Source organism: Mytilus californianus, unplaced genomic scaffold (assembly GCF_021869535.1).
Source record: "Mytilus californianus isolate M0D057914Y unplaced genomic scaffold, xbMytCali1.0.p SCAF_2, whole genome shotgun sequence".
In the NCBI taxonomy this organism is placed as follows: domain Eukaryota; kingdom Metazoa; phylum Mollusca; class Bivalvia; order Mytilida; family Mytilidae; genus Mytilus; species Mytilus californianus.
The window spans coordinates 89,573,140-89,599,974 of record NW_026262668.1 but is presented as its reverse complement, the minus strand read 5'-3'; the positions used below and the strand labels follow the sequence as shown (position 1 = coordinate 89,599,974).

The 26,835-nt window shown below is 31.4% G+C and overlaps 1 protein-coding gene across 1 annotated transcript in view; it reads right to left on the bottom strand.

Annotated features, from left to right (window-relative positions):
* The window catches only part of LOC127728391 (parathyroid hormone/parathyroid hormone-related peptide receptor-like), a 57,426-nt gene extending 34,917 nt beyond the window's left edge, over window positions 1-22,509 (bottom strand). Inside the window, exon 1 of the mRNA XM_052235747.1 lies at window positions 22,190-22,509. The gene's annotated coding sequence lies outside the window, so the exon portion shown is untranslated. The remainder of the gene's footprint in view (window positions 1-22,189) is intronic.
* Between the last annotated feature and the right edge of the window lie 4,326 nt (window positions 22,510-26,835).

Here is a 26,835-nt window from a genome sequence, read left to right as displayed (position 1 = left end):
TGCCAAATACCAAACAAAAATCTTGTTATCAACTATAGGTAACCGTACGGCCTTCTTGAAGTGACCGTTAAATGTATTAAATGTCAATTTCAGTCGTTCTGCCTCGTAACTCTATGCAGGTTTATTTGTCAGGAGCACACCACTAATAACAAAGACTTAAAGTGTGAACATGCATGAGCGTACCGTATTTATTGAGAATCCTACATGTAAACGTATAAATATGTATGATTAAAACAAAACTCTGTATTTAGGAAATCAGCTCGCCTGCACAGTATAGTAAATCACTTTATTCAATAAGCTACACATATATAATTTACTACTATTCATGAACGTCCCCGGCCGCTGTGTCGTCAGTAAGAACAAAAAATGCATACATTGTAATCCAATCTATAAAAGAAAAACTTTCTACACTCAACCAATTTAAAAATGCATAATTTTCAATTCTAAATTTCAAACAGTTTAAGAGGTTTAACATGTATGAAAATATTAAATCGACTTGATTATCTCCTCTGATTAACCATACGTTTCAGAAACACCAACCTGGATTGTCCGAAAGGCTAGCATCGAATAAAACAATAGAGAACAGTGTCTTATCGTTACAGTCCTTCCCACATAATTTGGTTCATTAGTTGCTCACTCATTGTAGATCTTATTCGCATGCTAGATATCCAAACAAATGTCCCAGAACAAATATACGTGTTCATTATTTATAACATTAAGAGATACATTTATTGTCTTATTCGTCTACTCAGGCGAATTTAAAAAATTTATAAATAAAAACCAAACACTACATATGGGACATTAGCTCCATTGGACAGTACAGAACTGCATCGTCAAGCAAAACCATACCCGTTTTAATGATATAAAATTATCATATGGTCGCCGATTCTTTTTTTTTTTTTGGTGTATTAACCAACTGTAATATAGTTGGTTGCGAAAACGTCAATTTCGGCGTTTTACGGCCCACCACGCGTCGACGTTACGCTTATTGGTTGATACCATTTGATTTGTCAGTTTTTATGGACTTCCTTCTTGAATTAACCTTGGAGTTTAGTATTTTTGTAATACTTTTTTATTTCGACGTTTTGTGGTATTTCTAACCTAGAACACCATGTATACCGTAAAAACGAAGTCGGTGACACTTTCGTTATTTTACATCATTAAAACGATGTTTTAAGAAAAATCTATGGGTTTGAAATTGGAGATTTGATGATGTTAAGACAAATTTATGAACATTGTTTGCCGATTGTATGTGTTTTCTATACAAATGTTCACTTAGTGTCAAAGATATCAATCAGTATTATTTCAGAAAATAAAAGTAAATAATGCATTATTATTTCGATATTGAGTTATAGTTTAACGGGCCAAAGTTGTATTCAAAATTTCACGAAAATCTGTGTGACATTTACTGTTCCTTGACCTTAACAAATTTTGAAATTTCAATACATTTTCATGACAAAACAAAACCATCAACAAGGTACAAAAACTACATTTACATCGTTTTCACGCCAGTAGTTCTATAGGTCTCAGACATTTTATAAATATGTATAAAACCGTACATATACCAAATACCAAAAAAGTAAAACAATACAGCTGATTCCTAGAAAAATTTTGACAACCGACTAATATCCAAAGCTTATTTCAAAATTATGCATGTACTTATCCTTCTGAAAATGCTTACAGCTATATTTCTATCTGCAATTGCTATTGGACTTTTAATTGATTTATTTGAATGATGGATCAAGAATAAGTCGTTTTAGCCAGATATATGTATCGCCACGTATAAAGGATTGATAGCATAAGATTGAAATGGTACTCCAAATACACACCCGGAGGAAACTAACTCTGAAACAGTATAAGTGACAAATGATTCATACCGGAAGGATGATTTGTTTTTCTTAACAATATTCTAATTAGTAGGTCAATAAATTTAACTACGTAAGCGTTATTGATAGTGTCAAACGCCTATATATTCCAAAAAGAGTACATGCTTCGCTTACCTTCTTGCCACAACAGTAAACCTGTTATTATGACTAACAAAATCTCTTCAAAGATATGAATTTGTGCCAAGAAAAAGTAATTCATACTGTGAACCACTTTCCCATTGATAACAACTAAAATCATTCAGAGTACAATTATACTTATTTACATTTCTCAATGTATGTGGTTAGCGGCTCTTGATGATACGAAACCAACGGATCCTAAATTGAGATGGGGCAATTTTTTCTCTAAACATCGAACTGCTCAGGAAGAGCAATGTGTCTTACGCCGTGCAATGCTGTAACGAAAGGTGTTGATTATAAGGTGAATAAGCATATGCCTTGGTCGGCGCAAAAATTGGGTTTACTGGGATGCAGAGCGGGATGGCCTTTTGAATTTTTTTTATGTTGTGCATGGTTCAGCTCTCCGTCTGCCAAATTTTCTTCACGTCCTCGCTGTCGGAAGCTATGTTGTTAAACTCATATTCCCGGAAATTTGAATATTTTGCCCAAGAAGACTCTGAGATCCTCATTAGCTTGTTATGGTCTGTTTAACTTTTCTAACAAGTTACACTTTTTGCCTCTGTTGACGGTATCAACTTGAAGAGTTTGTTGAATTAATTTACAGTTTCTTCGTTGAACTGAAACTGATTGTATGTGTTAAAACATGTTAGAAACTTAATCTTTTACACATGGCTTGTTGCTCTCGTACCAACTTGAATTCAATTAGTTTCTAGGAGGTGAGTCGACTACAAAAGTAGACTCTGTTTTGTATAATCGACAATATTGAAGCAGAAATACCAGACTAGAGTGTCCGAAAAGCTAGCGTCTATTAACAGATAAGAAAACCTTAATTTAACGTTAAAGTTCTTGTGACCTAGCTTTGCTCGTGGATAAGTCACTAGCTGAGTTCACCTAAGTCACATGATAAATGTCAAAACAAATGTCCCAATAATAAATTTACGCTTGCATTCCCAGCAAACACAAAAACATCTTTAAAATGTTTTTAAAATGTTGTGTCTAATGTCATGAAAATATCACAAAAAAACGTGAGAAAAACATTAAATGTATGGTAGAATATATATCGCTAAAACGTTTTCTAATATATTTTCTAAAATATTTGCATAATATAATTAAAATGTTGTAAAGAAATATCATGATAATGTGAAAAACAATGGCGTATAAAACATTTTGATAATCTTTTAAAAAATATTTTCTAGAAATATTTTCTGAACGTTTGAAAAATATCATGAACATCAAATAATGTTATAAAAATGTTTTTTGGATGTTTTCTTGCAAGTGAGACTGTTAAGAAGATGTTTTTGGTTGATATCTAGATCATATCAATAAAAAAATGTCTGTACTTTTAATTGAGTTTCCTGCTTTTTTAAATAACAAATCATTAGTTAAATTAATTTATACACAGTGATTAATTCTATACATGTATACAAACAAGAATAAATCAGTTGTTTTGCTAAGCATATGAAATTCACAATTCAAAGTCTCTAAAAACAAGAAGTATCTACAAATTTTGACACATCCAAAATGGCAGACACAACTCATCATGGTCAAGCCACTTACCAAATATGAAGTCATTCTGTTCAACAGCATTACTAATTAAAGTAATGAAAAATTTGAGAACATTCAAAATTTTGAAATACAAAGTATAAGCAAACAGGAAACAGGTGCCAGATACAAAAATGTTCACACATCACAGTTCATCACTATCAAGCAGCTCATTAAATATGAACTCATCTTTATCAGCAGTTTTGTGAAAAACAGCACTTGATGAAAATATTTGTTGGACAAAATCCGACAAATATAGGTGGACAGATGACAGACAGTGCAAGAAAACCCACATTCCAACCACAATGGTATAATGTTTAGTTTTTCACTCTCAACTTTTATTACCTATCTTATACACATCATGCATATGTCAACCTGAACATGCATGACATATATGCCATTGGACATTATGCAAATATTATACACATTTTTAAGTTCAAGTTACATTGACTAAAACTTGTGTCCCAAATTCAGATTTTTCAATACAACTTCTCTTTCTAAACTAAAACGCTACACTTCTAATAGGGTTACATCTTAAGTCAATAATCATTGATAATTGGCTGAACAGATGAGAACAAAACACCATTTTACATCAACTATTTGATTTATTTAAGAATACATTGAAAAAGTCAACCAATTGTCTTATTCAAAATCACTAGGAATGTCTTGTAGTGTCTTATATCTTTTTCTTGCTGTGCCATGCTTCTGAAAAAAAAAATTAATCTTACATTCATATATGAACTTCTTGCACATTCCTTTATTATAGAACGATTCAAGTTGCCTGAAGGATATACATCCCCTCCCCTTTAAAGTTTTGAAACAAATAACGATGATAGTCTGTCGGAAGGGGACTATAAATGGCTGACCGTGTTAAGAGAGAGCAATATGCCACGCTGAACTTCATTTAGTTATTAAAAAAAAACACATAAAAAACTTTAGACTAGATATGTGTCCAGTCCAGAGTCTTATTTCATTATACTCGTTGATTGTTGTCTATCATATTTTTTTTCTTTTATTGTTTTGTATAAATCAGGCTGTTGTTTTTCTTGTTTTTTTTTAGTTTTCATTAAATGCATTGTATCATGTAAGGGCCTTTAAAAGCCCTGCTACATAATGTCATTAAACATCTTATTGTCCTTTTTAAGTGTTAAACTCTGTAGAGTGACATAGTTTATAACTTGTCATTTGTATCTAAGGGCATATGATACAGTCCTAGAAGTATACTATAGGCACATAATAACTTATCGAAGTGTTACGCATTGTTTTTGCAATGATGATAATAATATAACTTAACTTCCGAGAAACACACAGATGTCATTAAATGAGTTGTTTATACATGTATGTATTTGAAATACTTCAAAGGAAAGCAAATATGTTTATGAAAGCACACTGTTGGACTAAAAGATTGATTTAAATAAACAACTTGTTTCTATTTTGTCACAAAAAATATAATTTATTCAAATATCCAGATATCTTTTCTGTATTGTATGCCCTTAATCTTGAATGTAATGCATTGTTTATGCTAAATATTTGAATTAAATATGGAATGACAGTAATTCTGTATGAAAATCTTACTTCAAAAAAAAATTCTCCTGAAAGGTTGTAGACATTTCAAAGAACCTGCGCCACTTCCAAATTGTAAACCTGCATATTGAACTTGTCCTTTGTGGCTTTTCTTTTAGCTCCTGTTAAAAAATAAAAGATACATTGTATGTACATTGTGTGTATGAAGCAATAAATATAGTTTTAAGCAACAGTTTATATTATCTTGCTTGTGCTGAAGTCTTACATAGTCTTTGTAATGTTCATTAAGCTGTTAAGGGAAATTTAATTTACTGTTTTGCAAATACATACATACACTGATTTTACTAGAAAAAAAAATCTCCATATTCAAATGGTGCTTATATTAGTGTTATTGTAACTTGTTTGTGTGCCTCGGAAACAAGGTATTGAGTCATGCTTATTGCAATAGTTGTTGTTGGTTTACAGTCAGAGATATTACTCTATAGGGTTATTACAGAAAATAACTTGCGTGTGTTATTACAGATACTTTCATGAGTTATCTACTCTTTATTCCTTAAATTTTCTAAATCTGTAATAACATATGTTTGTTATTTGTAAAATAAATCAAAAATATTTTAATTCATAGTGGGCTCTAGGGAACTCTTGAGACTTTGCGCAGAAACTAAATGCATAGCCTTGATAACTAATTTTTAAATTAAATTAATACATTTTTGATTAACCATGGTAAATCAATGAGACAAGGCTTTTAAGGGATAAACTTAGCTGTAATAACAAGGCTTAGTTATTAAAGGAATGTAACTTATTATATGAGACACTTGGGAATCACTGGGAAGCTTGGCAGAACCTCATTACATGCTCTGGTCATTATTTCTTACAATAAATTAAAATACATTGTAATTAAGCATGATGTATGTCTCAGCAAATGCTTTGGAGTGATATAGAGAAGCTGTGATAACACCCTTTAGTTATTACAGGCATATATTTTCTGTAATAACATAGGTATACTATTCAAAATTGTCAAACTATGAACTGTTATATCTTTCTATAGTTAAGTATACATAAAGACAATAGTAATATCAATAGAACTTGCATACATTTTAACTAAACTAATGATGTATATTGTCCCTTTGAAACATGTAACATACATATGTTATCACAGTTCTTTGATTTTTCAGTCCACAGTAACAAATGTATGTTATTTTTCTGTAATAACCCTATAGAGTTATATCCCTGACTGGTTTAAGTCTGTCAAATTTCTTTTTCATAATACATGTATGTATTTAATGTATGCAGTTAGTTGTTTTGTTTCAATTGTGTTGAGAAAAATTTAACATTTGTTTGTCAAGGCTTCAAAGTGGACTATATGGCATTGGTTTTCTCAGTTTTGAAAGCCGTACAGTGACTTATAATTTCTTTTATCCAAGTCATTTAAATTCTGGTGGATAGCTGTCTCATACACCTTATCGCTATTTCAGTATTTGGAAATCTGTCCCGCTTGAACTTTTTACGTCAGCATACGTCATACAATAATACACCTTATCGCTATTCCCGCTTGACCCGAGAATCTATCCTGCTTGAACTTTTGATGTCAAACAACAATCACTTTTCCATTGTGGCATCAGATATTTTTTATGATGATGTCAAAATTTTAAGGGAACTTGTGACAGTTGTGTGATGTCCAGTAATGGCGGACAAATAGTGATAAGGTGTATTACTTTCAATTGTGGTGTCAAATATTTTCTAATATGACGTCAACATTTTACGGGAACTTTTGTGATGTCCATGGCCAGTAATGGCGGACAAATAGCGATAAGGTGTATTGGCAATCAATTCAAACACACAAGCCACATATCCTTATAATATTTTTATATCAATGAACAAATTCATAATTGGTGTACGTAGATGCTTGAACAGTGGCGGAGTTAGGGGCCCCGGCCCCCTTATGGAGCTACTTATAAGATAAATGTATAGACTATTTACAAGTATCACTCCAAACGTTTGCTTGCCTTGGCCGGCTTGGGCAGGGGCCCCCTTTTTTTCAAAACCTTGATCCGCACCTCCAGAAACAGATGTAATTTGGTTCCGATTATGATTGAACACACACAATGAATGCACAAGTTTCATCTTAACAGATTAATCATTCTTACCAAGTGAGTATATATCGCGTAACAAACAATTTTCTTGGCTCTCTTTGTTGATATCCTGTCTTCGTTTAACCCGAATAATTCAGTCCCTCCCCGTAATCGATCTCTCCTACTTGCGAGGTTAATGGAGTAATCGTAGATCAGCGGAATATAACGACTGAATTATTCGGGTTAGTCTTCGTTTCGAAATTCAAATTTCAAAATCAATTCCGGTGATAAAACAAAAGTCGATTCCGGAAAAGGTCGGTTTTCCGTAAGGCATATAAACGATACGAAAATTGAACTTAGTACAGTTACAGTTTTCATTTCTTAATTTCTAAAATATACACGAACGAAATGAATAAACATTAAAGAACGGTGATTGTTTATCTATACATTATTGCTTAATTTAATGTTGACTCTTTTGAATTTTAATATAAGAAGGAATAAACTCTGACTTCAAGGATCTTCAAGATATCAATTAAGGATTTCAACCATAGTATCTTGCTTGTCATGAAATGTAGTACTATATCTTATCCTGAAAAAAACGAGCTAATTCCACAAAACGTTGTTTGTGGGGTTTTGAATAAAGTTTAAATAAAATGTTATTTTTATATCCGTAAAATGTTGAATAAAATATCAGTAAGGCTATTAAGTAATGTGTATGTCAAAATATTTTAAAGAAAACATTTAGCTGATATTTTTCAGATGTTTTATGTAAAACATTTTAATTTTACGTTATAAAACATTTTATGCAAATAGCAAAACTATATTTTCTGTAAAACATTTTTTTGCAGAATGCTTTTTGGATATTTGGAAAATATTTACTCTAAATGTTGTTAAAATATAAAATACCAATTGAAGAAAATATTATTTGTTTTATATTATAAAATATCTACGGGATATTTTAGAACAATGTTTGAGAACATGAATAAAAGATATTAGCAAATAATATTGTGTTAATGTTGTAAAAACATTTTACTTAAATGTTAGAAATAAAACATTTCAAAAACAATAAAATAAACATTTTTTTTATGTTTAACTGATATCTTATTGAAATATTTTGTGAGAGACGTCCATATGACATTTAAAAAATGTTTTTAAAATGTTGTGTGTTTGCTGGGTTGTAACATTTATAAATATACATTGTCGGTGTTGAAATAGATTTGAAAATGTTTCTGATTCCCAATTTATAATTAAAAAGTTCATGTCACCTGTTGGAGCAATGACTTATTTGGACTGCCTGAGGACATAATCACATTTATATCTAGCCAAAAGTTTTACAACAAATGCACCAGACTGTTGTCATGTAATTTGATTTGATAGTCATCGTAGGAACTTTTATATTTTCAAAATTGGACAGATAAAAAGGTTGAACAAGAGAACATAAAATATTTTTTTTTCAAATGAAAGTATTAACTGTTCTCTATGTGTTTCTTTGTAGTAATTTCAAAGTACCACAAACCTACATGTATTATCAATAACACAAATTCTCGCATATTCAAGTTTCTAGATGTCTTATATACAATACAAGTTTGCAAAGCTTTTTTTATTGCATATAATGGGAAAAAATAGCCTCGGTGATTATATATTTGTGTATATTTTGAGTCTTAAAATTAAAAACGTCAAACTAATTTAAAAAACAAACGGAATATGCAAAACATAAACTTACAAATATTATGTGATACTATGAATACAAAAACATTGTAGTACTATATGTAGATACCAATCTAAATGTGAATACACTGATGCCGTCCGTTTGTGTAGGATTGAAAAGTAAAAACAATGACACTTGCTGACGCAAAAGCATTGCACAGGTTAGATACAGAGGTTATTTTCAACGGTCTCAGTGGGAAATCTAGTGAACGAGAACAATAGAAAATTTGCTCTTCTTATGAAAAAGTCGAAAAAATATATAATAAAACAATGCCGGCGACGATACTGATCAAAAGTTATTTTTAAACAACAATTGTACATTTTAAAGAAATTATTTGTTAAACTGTGTTATTACAAATATACATGCAAATACACGGTGTTTTATGTTCAGTATTAATCGAGATAATTACATTAAAAGCTTGTGAAACTGAATCTAAAAAATATTAATCTTTGCTGCATATTGATAAAAAGAATGGAAAAAATCATGTACATACAAAATCTTAAGATCTTTCGGGTCACTAATTTTCTTTGTGTTCCACAAAGTCCTTAGCATGTTACAGTTCCCAAAATATAACTATTTTCACATCTACGTTTTCGAGTACCCCGGTCTGCTCTTGTCAAGTGAACATTCAATATAGAAATATTGGCTTTTCGTGAATATAAAATTTAAAAGTTTATCTGAGCAGGTTCAAAAATTAAAGATAAATATTTTTTTATAAAGTTGTTTTTTTTTACTATCTTTTGTTCACTTTTAAGAGGATTCGTCTCGATTTTTGTACATGTATTTGCGGTCTTCTCGATCTATTCGCGCTTAGTAACTTAATTTCAAAAGTGTTAATCTTTACTGAATATCAATCGATTTCTTTGGAATTTTTTCCCTGAACTTCTCTGATCTGGCCGCATATATATAATATATATATAAACAAGTCTAAATTGAAAACAACGTTCAAACCTATGATTGTGTTGGATAAAAACCGCAATATACGTGTGCATGCAAAACAAATTTCTTGGTAGAGGGGTTTAAATACAGCACAAACAACATTTTCCAAAAGACCAAAAAAGTGAAAAAGTATATTTTAACAAAACGCATTTGACTAACAGGTCGAACAACGGATGTTCTTAAACCCTGCTGACTGCCATTGGCGATTGGCAAATGAACGGATCACCAGATGTAACAAAATGGATTTTAACTATTAATTTAATACCAAACAGAAAACAATAAACTTGCGGAAAAGATGGTATACCGCAAACAAAAGGTACAAAAATTAGTACACCATATCCGGATTTCGACAATAAATGTCTCTTCAGTGATGTTAGGAATCGAAACGGTATTTGGAAGGCCATATAATTTACCTCAATTTAGAATAGACTCTTGAATTTTGAAGAGTCGAAATAGGATGAACGGATCATTTAAACCCGAAGGCAAATATAATACAAGCCCAAACGAAAAAACATAAACAAGTCTAAATTGAAAACAACGTTCAAACCTATGATTGCGTTGGATAAAAACCGCATTTTTTATACGTGTGCATGCAAAACAAATTTCTTGGTAGAGGGGTCTAAATACAGCACAAACAACATTTTCCAAAAGACTAAAAAAGTGAAAAAGTATATTTTAACAAAATGCATTGAACAACGAATGTTCTTAATTCCTGCTGACTGCCATTGGCGATTGGCAAATAAACGGATCACCAGATGTAACAAAATGAATCTTAACTATTAATTTAATACCAAACAGAAAACAATAAACTTGCGGAAAAGTTGGTATACCGCAAACAAAAGGTGCAAAAATTAGTACACCATATCCGGATTTCGACAATTAATGTCTCTTCAGTGATATATATATATATAAGTCTAAATTGAAAACAATATAAATATTATATATAGCGAAAGCAAAAAAATACGGTGTACAGAATGTATATATTAACGTTTGTAATTCGCAAAGACTACATTTCACATCAAATAATAACAGTTCGTTAAAATAATGTCACTAGCGCTTTCATGCCTTCTGGCAATCGTCAGGCGACGATTTAACAATGTCCTTGACGACACTACAGTTAGTAACGTTAATTACGTTACAATTATAGTAAGGGGAGATAAATCTCACGTGTTTACGTAGATTCGTTTAATTTTAGCTGAAAGACCTTTATAAAGTGCGCTTCCTTTGCCAGTCCTTTATATTTATAAGATCGTTCATTTTATAGAGGGAACGATTTCCGTAGTTCTCTCTCTATGTGCTGTGGACCTGAGTTCGGTCACTGGTATTGCTTTTGCCTTTTCTATTCCCTGATCTATTTGTGGATTTGGATAGTTTTGTTCTTTTAAAAACACCCTTAGTTCATTCAAACGTAATTCCTTCATGGACTCATCACTTCCAATTGTACATACACGTCTTGCAAGACAAAACGGGATGTTTCGTTTCCTGTGTGAAGGATGGCATGAATGAAAATTCAGGTATTGGTGGGTGTCCGTCTTCTTATAATATATATCTGTTGTTAAGGTTGTTCCATTCTTTAATATCAAAATATCCAGAAATGGCAACCTATGCTCGCTTGATTCGTTGGTAAAATTGTGATATTTGTTTAAAATAATGAAACAGTCGTCTAAGAATCGCTTCCATTTCGATTTTATGTACATTTTAAAGCTGTATCAAATTCAATTTCGACTTGTTGATACATTTAATCCTCTGGAAATCCCATCACGACAGTTGCGTATGTTTGAGCAACGTTTGTTCCCATAGCTGTACCAGAGATCTGCAGATAATATTTTCCATCAAAGAAAAAAGTGTTATTTTCTATTATGATTTTCAATCCTTCCAACAAAATATTATTCTAAAATTTTTGGTCAGTAATATGCCCATATGACTCTAGCCAAAATTTAACGGCATCTAGTCCTAGTTTGTGCGGTATATTGGTGTAAAGACTGGTTACGTCGAAGCTTACCAATATTGCATCTTCTTTGACTTCGGCCGGTAAATGATTTAAAAAATCAAAATTATCACGGATAAAACTAGGAACATATTGGCATAACTGTCTCTTCAGTGATGTTAGGAATCGAAACGATATTTGGAAAGCCATACAATTTACCTCAATTTAGGATAGACTCTCGAATTTTGAGGAGTCAAAATAGGATGAACGGATCATATAAACCCGAAGGCAAATATAATACAAGCTCAAACGAAAAAATATAACAAGTCTAAATATTGAAAACAACGTTCAAACCTATGATTGCGTTGGATAAAAACCGCATTTTTTATACGTGTGCATGCAAAACAAATTTCTTGTTAGAGGGGTCTAAATACAGCACAAACAACATTTTCCAAAAGAGTATATATATATATATACGGATAAATAGCATGTTCCAGAGAGGTATACAAACAGTAGAAAAATAAATTGGAGTTGGTACTTCAGGAATGTATTCGCATAGCAACATTTCAAACCAGTTTTACATCAACCTCCTAAAGCCTGCTGTACTCTTCATTTGTTATTTAAGGAGGGAAATGATAACATTAAATGGAAGTTTTGTTTTTATTTCAACTTATTTCTATTTATACTATTTATCGTGAATTTATAATTGATAGCGTCCTTGCTAAAACTGGACAAACATTGAAAAGATCTAGTTTTCAGTGTTTATAGGGTAGGTAATATTTTGTCACTAGATTTACCACTGGTCTGTCCTGTGCTATACACCAATCTAGTTAGAACTTCAGGGTAGACCTGGGGTAAGGGATGGAACCATGTTATTAGTATGAAAATAAGGTGCGTTTATTGTAGTCAATTAATCGATGAATGTTAATTTTGACACATATCTGATATACAGTTTGCATTATGTATGGTAAATGTAAGAGGGTACTACAATAGGAATTGGGACAATTTGCAAGAGTTGGCCTTGTGAATATATATATATGTTTACTGTTGCAGCCATTTTTTATTATGTAAATCAATCTTCGGATAATTGTCGATCAGCTTTGGAATATTAAATAAGTTAATTAAGACTCCTTCGATTCCGACATATTCGTTTCATTTTAACATAACCTATACAAACATGATATTTCCCATTATAGAGGTGTTATATGAACAATGTACAAATGCTTTCATAGTTTAATATATCCTAATCATAAAATGTTTCGGTGAATTTATTAAAAATTTAACAGACCTAATAAATAAAAAAATATTTGGGGTAAACGTATTGGTACAGCAAACAAACGACAGAAACAACAAAAAGACATCTATAGGAAAACATACAGTCAGCAATAAACAAATGTCTATGTAATATGCCAAGCTCTAAATCGTCTCGAGTCTATAATAGTTGTGAGTTTAAACAGAAATAATCGCATACCTGTCACTATCAACCCAATAACGATAAACATAAAGATATAACAAACGACATGTACTACTGACGAGGTTCCTGATTTGGGAAGAGCAAATGAGAATGGAAAGGGTTTAAATAATTGATTCATGCCAACCCTCTACCTTCTTTAGTTTTGATTAGAAAATTTACTGAGAAAAAAACTATATTTTGACTGGAGAATTTATCCAGCTATGCAGCAAAATTCGTGTATTTTACTTTGTCTAATTATTTTTTTACACGTAGTTCTGACAGTTAAATCATATGCAGGTTTCTTTTACTTTGAATGGAAAATGTATTGATAATAAAAATTACTACCCATTGAAGATAAATCAAAAAATAAAATGGTACTACCGGGTTATATGGTTGACAATCCTTAATATGAAATTGACTTTAAATTTGCGAAATTTGAATTTCAGTTATTAACCTCTTACATAACACACGTATATTGATCCTTGCTTTATGTTACAGTATAAATTTTTCTCAATGTATTGAATGTTTCATTTTGTATCAAGTACTTCTGGTTTTTTTTTATGAAAAGATTTACCTGATATATAATAATTCAAGTCTTTTATTTACATATCTCCTCACTTCAATGTTAATGAATATTTACATATAAATTCATATCAATATCAAGACCAGTTGACATCAGATGACCTTTTTGAAATATCAATGAGTCAGTACTATTATAAGATTTTGTTTAATTTCCGATGAAAATAAATATAACGTGGACTTTCGTCGATAAGATTGCAAACAAACTTCTTACGGAAGCTAGGGGAAAATTACGTAGGTCAACAAACCATCTTTATAAATAGATAGTTATGCCTCTACACACATACATAGCTAAAAGTCGTTCAAGAGCATTTCGATCGGGAAGGAAGGCGGACATGTTTTAACCACTCGGAGGAAATTGGATAATGTATGTGGTTGTTTTCTGTATAATAGTTCATTAAGTAGAGAATGTTATATTCATGTTGAATAAAGTAACACTACAAACCAGTAAAAGTCTGAAATGGCCTATATTTGTATTCGACTGTACTGATTTTTACTCGACAAGTCTGAATTGGTCTTAAATTTACTTGATAATACTCGACTGTAGTCTGAATCATACTTAACAGTCTGAACTTGTACTGGACCTTTACGAGACCAGTACTTAACCATTTTATTTTCGTCTCAACCATGCTCGACCTCGTCTGAACCATGCTCGACCTAGTCTGAACCATACTCGACCTAGTCTGAACCATACTCGACCTAGTCTGAACCATACTCGACTAAGTCTTAACCAACCTAGACCTAATTTTTGTATCTATCTATTGTATTTCATCAATTTAGGAACTGTTTTAACAGCTATTTCCCCTTGCTAGAAATTTGAACAACAATTTGAAATTTAAAATGTATTCAATATGGCATTGAAACCAAAATTTCACAATAAACATAATATAAATTCAACACCATATTTATCAACACTTACATATATATATCACCTTTAAAATAAAATATAACAAGCTGTATAAATTATCTCAAAACTGAATTGTGACTAATATTTTCAATGTTATTCAAATTTTTTTGAATGTTTCAGATATATTTTATGGTTACTGGACAATTTTCACCATTTACTTAAGCCTTGTATAGATTTATGGTGTCAGTTGAGTTTAGTTAATAATGCAGTGAACATTTTTTTTTTATAAAAATATATTTAAAATAGTATATAAAGCAACTTAATAAATTTACAAAATCACACCTCTGTTTTGTAAAACCAAGAATTTAATATAATCATGATAATAGAACTTCCATAGCAATCCTTGATAACCATTTAAAAAAGGAAGTGTGTTCCAAAGTTGCAGAAAAAAATTATTTCAATTAAATTAAATAACTTTTGTCAAAATTAAAGACATGGCATACAAGAAGCACTTTAATAAGATTTATTTACCGCAGTACATGTGTGTTTTACAGGTAAAAAGAAAGCCTTTTTTTTCTTAAACTCGTGTATTACTTATCTAGTGAATTCAAAAGGCCTTGCGATTTAAGATTCACAGGATGTTTCAATTTTTAATGAATGTTAATTAGAAATTAATACTCTCTGACCAGGTGTGATCTTTTTAATGAGTTTGCCCCAAGCAGGAGGTATTACTTTATACTTTACCACTAATCAGAAGAAAAATTGTATCTATTTCTTTAATTTTTTTTTATCCCTATTTGATATATCCCAAATTATAATAAGAATAGAAATATTTCTAATATAAGGTTAAACAATTTCAGTGATTTTTTGTTTGTTGTTACCTGATTAAAAAGATAATTATATAACTATTGTATGTAACCATGAAACCTATATAGTTTTTCTTTAGGAATTTAGGAAAGTTAAGTTTAAAAAAAAAAAAACACACATGCCAAACAAGAAGCACCTTAATTAATAAGGTTTTATTACCCTCAGTAAAGGTGTAGTTTTTAGTTAAAAGAAAACACTTTTTTTAATAAAACTCTAAAACTTTAACATTAATATAATTAAATTATTATATAAGATAATTTAATTTAACTATCTCTATTTGATAAATCTGAGAATCATGTAAGGATGTAAAAATATGTTTTTATATATATATCTTTATTTTATTGTGGCTGTTGTCATGTCAGAAAAAAAGAAATTAATTTTAACAGCTAAATAAAAAAAAGTATAGGTTTTTTGGTCAAGTATGGTTCAGACTGGTCGAGTATTGTTCAGACCTTTGGTCGAGTATGGTTTAGACTGAAAAATTTGGTCGAGTGCAGGTCGAGAATGGGTTAAGACTGTTTCAGACTGGTCGAGTAATAGTTCAGACTATTTTCAATGACAAAGATAGGGGTCAAGTACAAATCAGTACGGTCGAGTATGGTTAAGACTGGGGTCGAGTAATGTCGAGTAAAATTCAGACCAATTCAGACTGGTCGAGTAAACATCAGTACAGTCGAGAACAGATATAGGCCATTTCAGACTTTTACTGGTTTGTAGGTAAGGTACAAAAGCTTGTTAATTAATCAGTGAATTTCTTTCATCGAAATTAAATACGATCTAAACAGAACAGTTAAAGCAGTCTAAAATCATCTTCACCTAAAAGAGTTGCAACCTTAATTCTAGTACAATTATATTGTTTATAAACTGACGATTTTCAATGATGTCTTGATACATATTTCAAGAAAAATCAAAAGGTCTTTGATGTTTATTTAAACTGTATTCAATGTGATATTAGGTGCGGATCCAGGATTTTGAAAAAAAGGAGGGGGGGGGGGGGGGTGGGGGGGGGGGGGGGGGCTTGTTAGCCAACGTTTGGACTGATGCTTGTAGAAAGTGTATGCATTTATCATTCATGTAGCTCCATAATCCCCGCCCCTAAATCAGCCTCTAGATATTTATTGATAAACACTACATACAACTTTGAAAGAATATATACATATCAAAATAATCAAAGAATAAAGAAGACAATCATAGAACCAATACAACAATGAAGGTTACATTGACAAAGAAAAGAAATCTTGTACTAATTGGATAATTAAAAAGAATGGACAGTATACACAAAATTTAATATTAAATTTGCCTAAAACGAAAAATAGAATTTTGAATAAAATAGCTTATTGTATGTCATAGCGGCTAAATAGATAAAACTTTATTTTGTAAAAATATTTCCTTTCTCTATTGGAACTGTACACGTATACCTAACAACAAAATTATTTTCATTTACCTGTGTTTAAATTAATTACAAATGGCTGATATTTTTGTTCGAGCATATTGTTTTTCTTAAATTGTTTAACATTTCATACCGATATAACATGTTACTTTTATTATTCTTCCCTTAGTTTATTTATTTTGTATTTGCATTGTATCATAGGTCAAATTTATTTGTTCAGTGTATGTTCACTGGTGTTAATATGTCCTTTGATTGAGTTAAGCTATTTCAGTTGATATTTTATAGTGTGTCTTTCTATGTTGTGATGTTACACTATTGTTTCAGAAAAAGGGTGAAGGTTTGGTACCATTAAAACGTTTAAACCCGCTGCATTTGTTTGCACCTATCCTAAGTCAGGAATCTGATGTTCAGTAGTTGTCGTTTGTTGATGTGGTTCATAAGTGTTTCTCGTTTCTTGTTTTTTATATAGATTAGACCGTTGGTTTTCCCGTTTGAATGGTTTTACACTTGTAATTTTTGGGGCCCTTTATAGCTTACTGTTCGGTGTGAGCCAAGGCTCCGTGTTGAAGACTGTACTTTGACCTATAAAGGTTTACTTTTATAAATTTTGACTTGGATGGAGAGTTGTCTCATTGGCACTCATACCACATCTTCTTATATCTATAAAACATTCACAATCACCATCGCAAAAGGAGTGATATCTTTCAGTACGGTGTCCATTATCAAAAAGAATAACACTACGAAAATTGGATGTATACATGTATGATGCCTTCATTAAAAAATTTGAGGAGGACGGTCACCACAAAGGCTAAAAGATAAAAGTAGGAAAGATAATCCATTAGACACCTCACATAAATTAAAGATGGGGTTAGACGAGGCCAACTTTAAACTCGGGTTGAATTCAGGTTAAATAGGAATGCCGATTTTCGTCCACTAAACTTAATATGTATAGTTTGTCCCTTTCTTAAACAAGTTAGTTTTATTTACATTTTTCAATTTTCTTTTTATTGAACAAAATTGGACAAGTTCAGAATGAGGAATTATACTTGTGTTGGAAAGTTAAAGTTGTTTTACTATTTGACGTAGAGAGGTATCAACTTTTTTTGTATCCAACACAATCTCTGGTTTTCAGTATCCACATTTTATTCACACCATAACGTTTTCAATGACTGCATCCATTCTGGGTTTTTTATTTGTACTTCTCATGTCCTTTGAACCCTCGGACGCTTACACTCGGACTTTTTGTGTTTAAAAATGTTCTGTGTTCTTATATCTTTCTTCATAAGTGTGTTTTCTTACAACCGCGGAGCTTGCATTTTCATCATTGACTAGGTGCTTGCATTTTCATCATTGACTAGGTGAAATATTCCATCTGACAATGCTAGTATTCTGCCTCACAAGGAGTTGTAACGGTTAACAGTAATCATAAGGTTGTAGTAGACCTACTCCTCTATAATAACATCTGTAGAAGGACTTGGCTTATCTTCACGACAACAGTACATTGCCATTTACGCGTAGAAGTATAATAATTATCATTCTGCTATAAAGTGACCTATATGACTATGAATTCATAAAATGATGTCATGTCCAATTATAAGTGAAGTAAGTAAACGAAAGATAGTTCAAAAAACGATCTGGTACACGTTTTTTGCTTATTAAGTGTTTGGTAAGCAAAAAACTTGTACCAGATCGTTTTTTGAACTATCTTTCGTTTACTTACTAATTTAAAACGATTTCCACTATTTATGCTCGTTTGATTCATTTTCGTTTCTTTCTACTTTGAGGCTACGTACGTGTTTTCAATTATTAATTTTGTATTACGCTTATTCGCGGTCCACTTGTTACCAGTATTACATGTTGAATTACAAATGCAAAACAATTGCTGAGGTCATCAAAGCGGTATGTATTGTCCGACGGCTAACGAAGTTTTTATAATCTGTCCTTAGAAGATAATTCAAAGAGTGAACATTTATACTCTTGCAAGAACCAGGTTTCTAAACAATTTAATTCAGTGAATCATGAAATACAATCAAATTCGTAGCATCTATAAACAATAGCAAGAACTCGTTCAATTAAATGTTGTATGCATTATTTGTCAACTAGAACAAACAAAATAAAAAACCTGAATCTGCGCTGAATGCATATATGGGAAGTTGTTTTCATATTAATTATGTAGACAACCTGCAATCATTGCATAAATTATGCTTGAACCTACTAAAAGTTATATGAACATATTAATATAATCATAAAATCCTGCGGTATCTATATAGAAAAATGTTATACGTTACATTTGTTTATTTGTGTGTGCAATTGATAAGATCATATAACACATATGTTTGAACTTTTATAAATCAGTGTGACTAAAATACACCTCATCAAACATCTAATCGTAAAATATGGTATCTAAGATAGCTAAATTAATTTGCAGCTGTATATCCTAAAATTAAAAGGAGAGAATAAGAAATAGGTATATTATCACTGAAAGATTGTAAGCAGAAAATGTGTACAAAACATTGGTCAGATATCAGAAACTGTCGTCATTCTGAGTGAAAATTATGACATTTACAGTTACGTCTTTCTTTTAACTTTTGATTAATGAATTGATGTTTATCCCAAAAAAACAGGAAGTGATTGAACAACGTATGTTACAAATACACTTGTCTTAAATTATATCAAAGCAAAGCAAAAAGGATACGATCTACATTAATAATACAACATTTAGGACCGGCACGTAAATATGAGTAGTATTCGGAGTTTTTGTACTTCAAAATATATAACATAATTATGATATTTCAAATAAAATATATTGTAATTTAAAGATTGTATTTCAACAATAGGGAGAACACTTAATACCAGAAGCTAACTATATTCAACTGGTTTATCTCATAATGATCTGGGCGCATGGGGGGATAAAGATATGAAAAAATGAATATTTGTATATATATAAATATCTTAATGTGTATTGCAACTAAAAGAAAATGATAAAACTTAATTATTTTTGTTGACAACTTTTGGCTGTCATAGAAAATGAAGAGTTTTAGAATCTCATAATTGCATGTCAAACAAATATCTATAACAATATCTTCAGCATAGGATTTGCTCAAATCTATCAAATTCAACAGGAATCGATATATATTTTGCCGTTTGTTGTTTTTGGCTGGAATGGCTACGATGTTTAATTTCATTTGAAAAGAAAACCAGAAAGTGCTTTAAAGTTGTAATTTATGATAAGATTTTTTACAAAGATAAAATTCGTTCCCGTTTATCGCGATTTCTAGTACCGGCTTTGTCCTCATCCATTCACATTTGCTACATCTTTTATCTACATAGTTTCTCATTACATCGATTGCATTCCCCAATTTACCATACACCGATTTCCGTGGTAACATTTCTCTTTCCGCACTGCAATACCCCCTTATATTCCATTCCTTATTCCTTTGAAGACGATTTATTGCGGAGATTTCACGGCTTACAGCTGTAAGTTCGAATGAATGATATGAAATTAAGCCTAAAAGTATTATGTTTTAGATATGGTTTAGATTTCCCCTTGGTATCTGTTCCAATTTTTTGTTTTATTATATTTCCGTATTTATAGACGTGTATGTATTCTTTTTGGTCCAGCAAGGAAAAAAAGGGAAGGGAGCTCTAATTTATTCAAAAATTTTAAAAAATAGGAGTGTTCTTATATTTTATATTTTAGAATAGATTTATTGATTGATTGTTAGTTGGTTAACGTCCAGTGGCAAACATTTCATGTATGTTTAGGACGTGAATAAAATTAACAAGAAATACCATAGGTAGGTCTCGTAATTGAGGCCGTCCGGGATAAGGTCGGGGAAATTTCGACTGCCACTGGAAAATGATGGTTTATTGGATAGGGACAGAAATTTGGAGTTCCAACAGGTCACCTACGGACCCCTCGAAGAGTTGTTGCAAGGGTTCTTAACGTGCAGAGAGCGTTGCACTCTCTCTACACGTGGCATTGAATAAACGTCCCCATTCTTACCGGACGTGGCTGCGTACTTGATACATCCCGCACAGCCAAACAGACGCCCCACTTTGGGGAGGGTTTTACTGCCTGTCGGAAAAGACCAAAGTGACCATTTTTCTATTCCCCAGTCACCCTTGGGGGCTTTTAAAATAGAAATTAAAAACAATGAAAGCATAGTTAACTGTCATTTTAAAGCATCGAAAATTAGAAAAATCAAGCATGGGTTGTTTTTGTTTTTGTTTTTTTTTCGGGAATGAAAAATGAAGGAATATAAATCATTGTACGTTTTAGACATGTTAATCATATCCAAGCAGAAACTGTTGATTTGCTAAAGTTTATTTCAAAACCCAAATGAAAATGTAGTTCAGTTGGTTTTTTTGTTTTTTGTATATAATTATTTCATAATTTAAAATAAATAAATAAATGTATCAGGAAGAAACGAAATGTTCCAAATTGACGCTAAATCGGTAAACGCACCATTTTTATGGCATTTTTTTTTTTTAAAGTCGCGACGAGTAAAACGTTCATGAAAATGTCTAAAAGTCAATGGTGTAAGAAAGTCCATATGGACGAATTTCTATAAAATTAGATAATAAACATTTCTGTCGGATCAAAACTTGACATATCCGTACGGAAATATGTGTCCCCAAAATTGACTTTAAATGGTCTTTAAGCAATGAAGAGTTATCTTTTAATAAGAATAATTCTTACATCAAGCTATCTTGTACATATAAATGTGCCTCTTCACGTGTAATATTAACAGACGTGGATACCTTAACATTTATAAGACCCCTTAAAATCATGCATAGTATATCAAGCCAACATAATTAATTTTGATAAATTTAGATATTTAATGAACTGTTCGGAGACTGATGTTCTCAACAGATTTCTTTTATATATTGACAAATGTATTTTGATTAGAAATTCATCAGTGGGAATAACTGCATAATATTGAAGTGGTTGTTTTGTCTATTGTTTGTTATAAGTGTCACAATTGTTGTCTCTTTATGTTTTATTTTTGTTTTGTTTTTCTATGTTTTCATGTATTTCAGCGATGATCCTTTTGTACTGGATTTTATACTGAATAAAATTAGTTAGTTAGTTAGTTAATTAATAGCAAAAATGTATTAATAGCAATCGGATGTGCGTAGGGTAATATGAGAATTAATGACATTCAGTGAGGAAACAATTAAGTGACCGATTATGAATCTTTGGTATAGAATAGTCAAGGATTCAGAACTTGATTTTTTAAATCATTTATATCACACATAACTTACTGACCTAGATAGTTATCATAAAGTAAAAAACGTTAGTATACATCTCTAGTAACAAAGATAAAGTACTCACCTATACTGTCGGTGGGGTATTGTTGTTTATTTTTTCCTTGTCATACGTAAAAATCTTTAAACGATTAAACATCCGTGTTTAAGATATGTAATTTCACTTCCCTTATATCCAAAATGATAAAAAAGCTTTGCACTTGATCATAATGATTGTTGTTTGATATCAATTACTGTACTATAACATGGATCAGTTATGTGTAGGGTAAAAATACATCCGACGTGAACTTTCAGTGATCAACGCCATTTCAAACATCTGGATTAAAATAATAAAGTTGAATCTCAGTAGAAATGTTACATGTACATGTAATTCAATAACTCCTTCATCCAAGGTACATTACTTTTTTTTTGTATACTCAACGACAGTAAGTACAAGTAGTTATGTAGTTACCAGTCTGAGAGTAATTGATGACATTACATAAGTCGTATTACATGTATTTGTGCTCTTTATTTGTCATAATCAATTACTTGGTTATATAAAATGTATGCTAAAGTTTTATTGTGGACTCAATATCATATTCCACGACATCTTAATAGTTGGAAAATAATAGCGAAAAGTACGTTCTCTTAATTTGCAATGCAGTCGAGGTCAAACAAAGCAGAATTCCTCAATAGAATAAATCAACTAGTTTGACGAATATAATTTGTGGATAATAAGATTTGCACTTTTGTATTGGACGGGATTTCGAAATGTTGATTTAATTTATAATAAAATATTTTAAAAGGACAAAAAAAATGTTGTCTTGTCACTCTATATTTGTTTAGCCTTCCGTTTAACCTACCATAAAAGATAATCAAATATTTAAGTTCTCGTTCATTAGACCTTCATCTATCAATTACACCTTTTGGTAGATTAACACCATTCTTTGATTTCCCTTGTCACCTGAAACCTCGCTTTAGAAATGTTCTGATTGAAAACTAACAACACGGAGCATAAAAAGTTATTTATTAACACATTCATCAAAATTCTTTTGTTAAAACGTGTAAAATATTAAAAAGTTAAATAAAAAACAGATCTTATAATTGAACTTTAAAAATATGAAGGGTATTTCATCATTTTCGAAATAAAATTTTCAGATGTTTACGTTGCTAACTTGCCTTGTTATATTCGACGTTGGTAACAGAGTGGATTAAAGAGGTATTGTATTCGCCTATACTATAATATACCTGCATTCTGGAAACTCTTTAATTACTTGCTAGGTTTAAGTCTAACATCGGTTATGTTTTGTAAGGACGGTTGAGTTATGGATAAACAAAACAATTCTGAATTGTGGTACAATTTAATGACCTTGTAACCAAATCCTGCATTGAGTTTAATTTTGTAAGGATGAGAAAATGAAGCACTTAGAGCAATATGTAATTGAATAATCGGCTTTTGGTGGGGTTTGTGTTGCTCAGTCTTTAGTTTTTTATGTTGTGTTTTGTGTACTGCATGCTGTTTGTCTTTTCGTCGTTTTTTGTTTTTTGCCATGGCATTGTCAGTTTGTTTTTGACTTATGAGATTAAGTATACGTATTGTATCTTTCGCCTCTCTTTTGAAACACTCGACTGATAACGATCGATAATTTTTTAAGGTGGTCGTAAAATTTTTATAGTGATGACACCATCTTTTCGATTTTGAAAAGTCTATGTTCAAACGAGTGAAAAAAAAATCCAAATGAGCATCGAAATAATAGTGGCCATGGGAATGCCAAGTGTCTTTTGAATAGTGTCTCTCAATTTCAACGAAGACGTTGAATCGATCAATATTCTGGAGCGTTCTAACAAAACATTCCACTACGACCTCACAGTGTACGTACTGTTTGATTTATTCCTTATTTTGTTTTTTCCTTAGGAAACATAATGCATTGTCATTTTAACCTTAACCTTATTTCATGCATTGGTCACGTTCATGTCGGGGCTATATTTGGAAAAATCAATAAGACGAATACTTGAAATAATTCAAATGTTTGCAACATATATAAACGTCTAAATATGTGACAACTTTACGTCAGACGTTCTTCATCGGATAACCTGTGAATATACAGTCTGAGTGCTAACACCATATTTTAAATTACATATAATTCGTCCCAAATTTAGCCCAACAATGTTAGATCTGCAAATTTGCGTTAGCAAACTTTTTTTCTTTCCTCATCGGGATTCGAAACCCTGCATCTGATAAATCGTGGCAACACGGCCTGCAATGTGTCATTCGCCCTTTTATTTCGATCCCTGAATTCTGGGATGGTTGTCAAATATATAATGTTAATTTTGGTATTAACATGTGGTATGATTGATAATGAGACAATCGCCCTAGACCACTCGACCAACTAGGCTATATAAAATTATAGCTTTCGTTAGTCGAGTAATGCCTTTCCTCGTCGGCTTTATCTAGGGTTATAACACAGTACATGATGTATAGTGGTAAGTAGATGGTATACCTTGCAGATCAGATGTTTTTTGTCTGTCGTAAAGGATGATAATTTTACCTACCATGACGTCATATCAATATATAGAGAGATTCTATCACTGCATCGAGTGTGATACGATATTTATCCACTCGAGACAGTTGAATTTTCAAATTTAAAACGCGAGGCTCTCCGAATTTAAATTTAACTGTCGAGAGTGGATACATGTCGTATTGCACGAGATTCGGTGGTGGAATCTGTCTCTCTAATGATTTTTAGACGATATTCAGACAAACTTAATCCTTCTTTTCGAAAGATCTTCAAAAAGATGTGTTCTTTCTATGTGACGTCATCAGGCATGACGTCACAATAGGAATTTCAGAGGAAAGCAAGAAAATTTGACGCCATCATGAATCGAATTTTGACCAATGAAGAACTGAGATCAAACAAACCACACGTTGATTAGATAAAAATAATCAACAGGTCAGGAAAAGGATAAATCGGGTAAGAATTAGAGAAATATACATATATATAACGTCACAGTACCCAAATTGCACCTATTTAGCAAAAATCGCAGCGGATATCTTACAAGTTTTTTTAGAGACTAAATAATTTGTATTTTTATGATTTTACATTATGCACGTCTTTCAGCATATCTAATTATATGTAGACATGCACAAAACTTTCACAGTATATATCAACAGATGAAGTATTCATTGGAAAAAGTAAAATCTATCGAAACGTCGCCATGCGACGTCCACGAAAAGTCATCTTTTAAAATTGAGCAAATAAAATATGTTACACGCACCCATTTCCTAAAACATGAATAGTAAGCATAGATTAATGTCAAATTGTTCTAAATATTTGAAGAAATAACGCAAAACATCTGTTATACGATTTTTAAGGATTTGCATTTGGTGATGGATGCAATTTGGGTAATCCTCATTACAGAATCATGAATCGTTTGGAGGTCGGTTCAAACCCATTTTTCTATGATTCAATATGGATTCAAAATTAAATTGGTGGAACTGTATGGAACATAGTGATACATCTACAAAATAAACCCAGAATGGAAACTTTTGTCCGGATCATAAATAAACGTAGGTGAAAAAACTGTCGAAATAGGTGCAATTTGGGTACCCTCACGTTATATATACATATTTATTGTGTAAAAAATGGTTGAAAAAACATTTACTATTTACAATATTATTTTGATTCTTTATCATTGAAATCTTACAACTATGAAGAATAGATTCAGCAAGAGAATCAAAAACTGAGAAGGTTGTCATACCTCTAATCTAAGCAGGCAACGACTTCTCCAGAGAGAACACTATGTGAAGTGGCGGTTTATTCTTGTATCGTTAAGTTTCGGTTTCTATATGTGCTTGAGTGCGCTGATAGTCAGACATTTTAATTACGGCCATAGCAACTCTGTAGTTTTTTATGATATTTAAGGACCGATGATGATCTATATTTCTGTAACAAGTTTTATTGTAAACATTAAAAGTGTTTTTCTGGTTATTACATTAGTTTTATTTTGCCGTGTAAATATTTATTAACGTGACCTTCAATTACAGATTAAACATATCGATTACTCAATGCAACATTTTATTTTGCGCATAACTGTGTGATAGTCTATTTACTATTGTCTGAAGTGTGACTAATTATTTGAACAAATATTGTCGTACAAGGATTTTGCTTCACTTCATTGGGATAATTACGCCGTAATTTCAAATTGAATCAATGTGATATACATTTGTACTCATTTTATTGCTTCATTCAGTTTATTGCTTTATTTGTTAATTTTCAAATGAAATAGATTACATTTAATAACAGAAAAATAATGTATTGATTCAACTGTATTCAGAGGGGATATCAACAAAGGTAAAATAAGGACAACAATAGAAAAACAAAGGATATGGGGTATCCATCCATGACACAAAATCAGTACATGCACAGCAACAACAACAAAAAAACACACACAAAAAAGCAAATGAACAGCGCTTTTATTGCTGTTCTTCATGGGGAATATGTCAAAGAGACCACAACCCGACCAAAGAGCAGAAAACAGCCGAAGGCCACCAATGGGTCTTCAACACGGCGGAAAAATCCCGCACCCGTAGGCGGGCTTCAGCTGGCCCCTAAATAAAAATGTGTATTAGTTCAGTGAAAATGGACGTCATACTAAACTCCAAAACATATAAATGAACTAAAATTGAAAAAACATACAAGACTAACAAAGACAAGAGGCTCCTGACTTGGGACA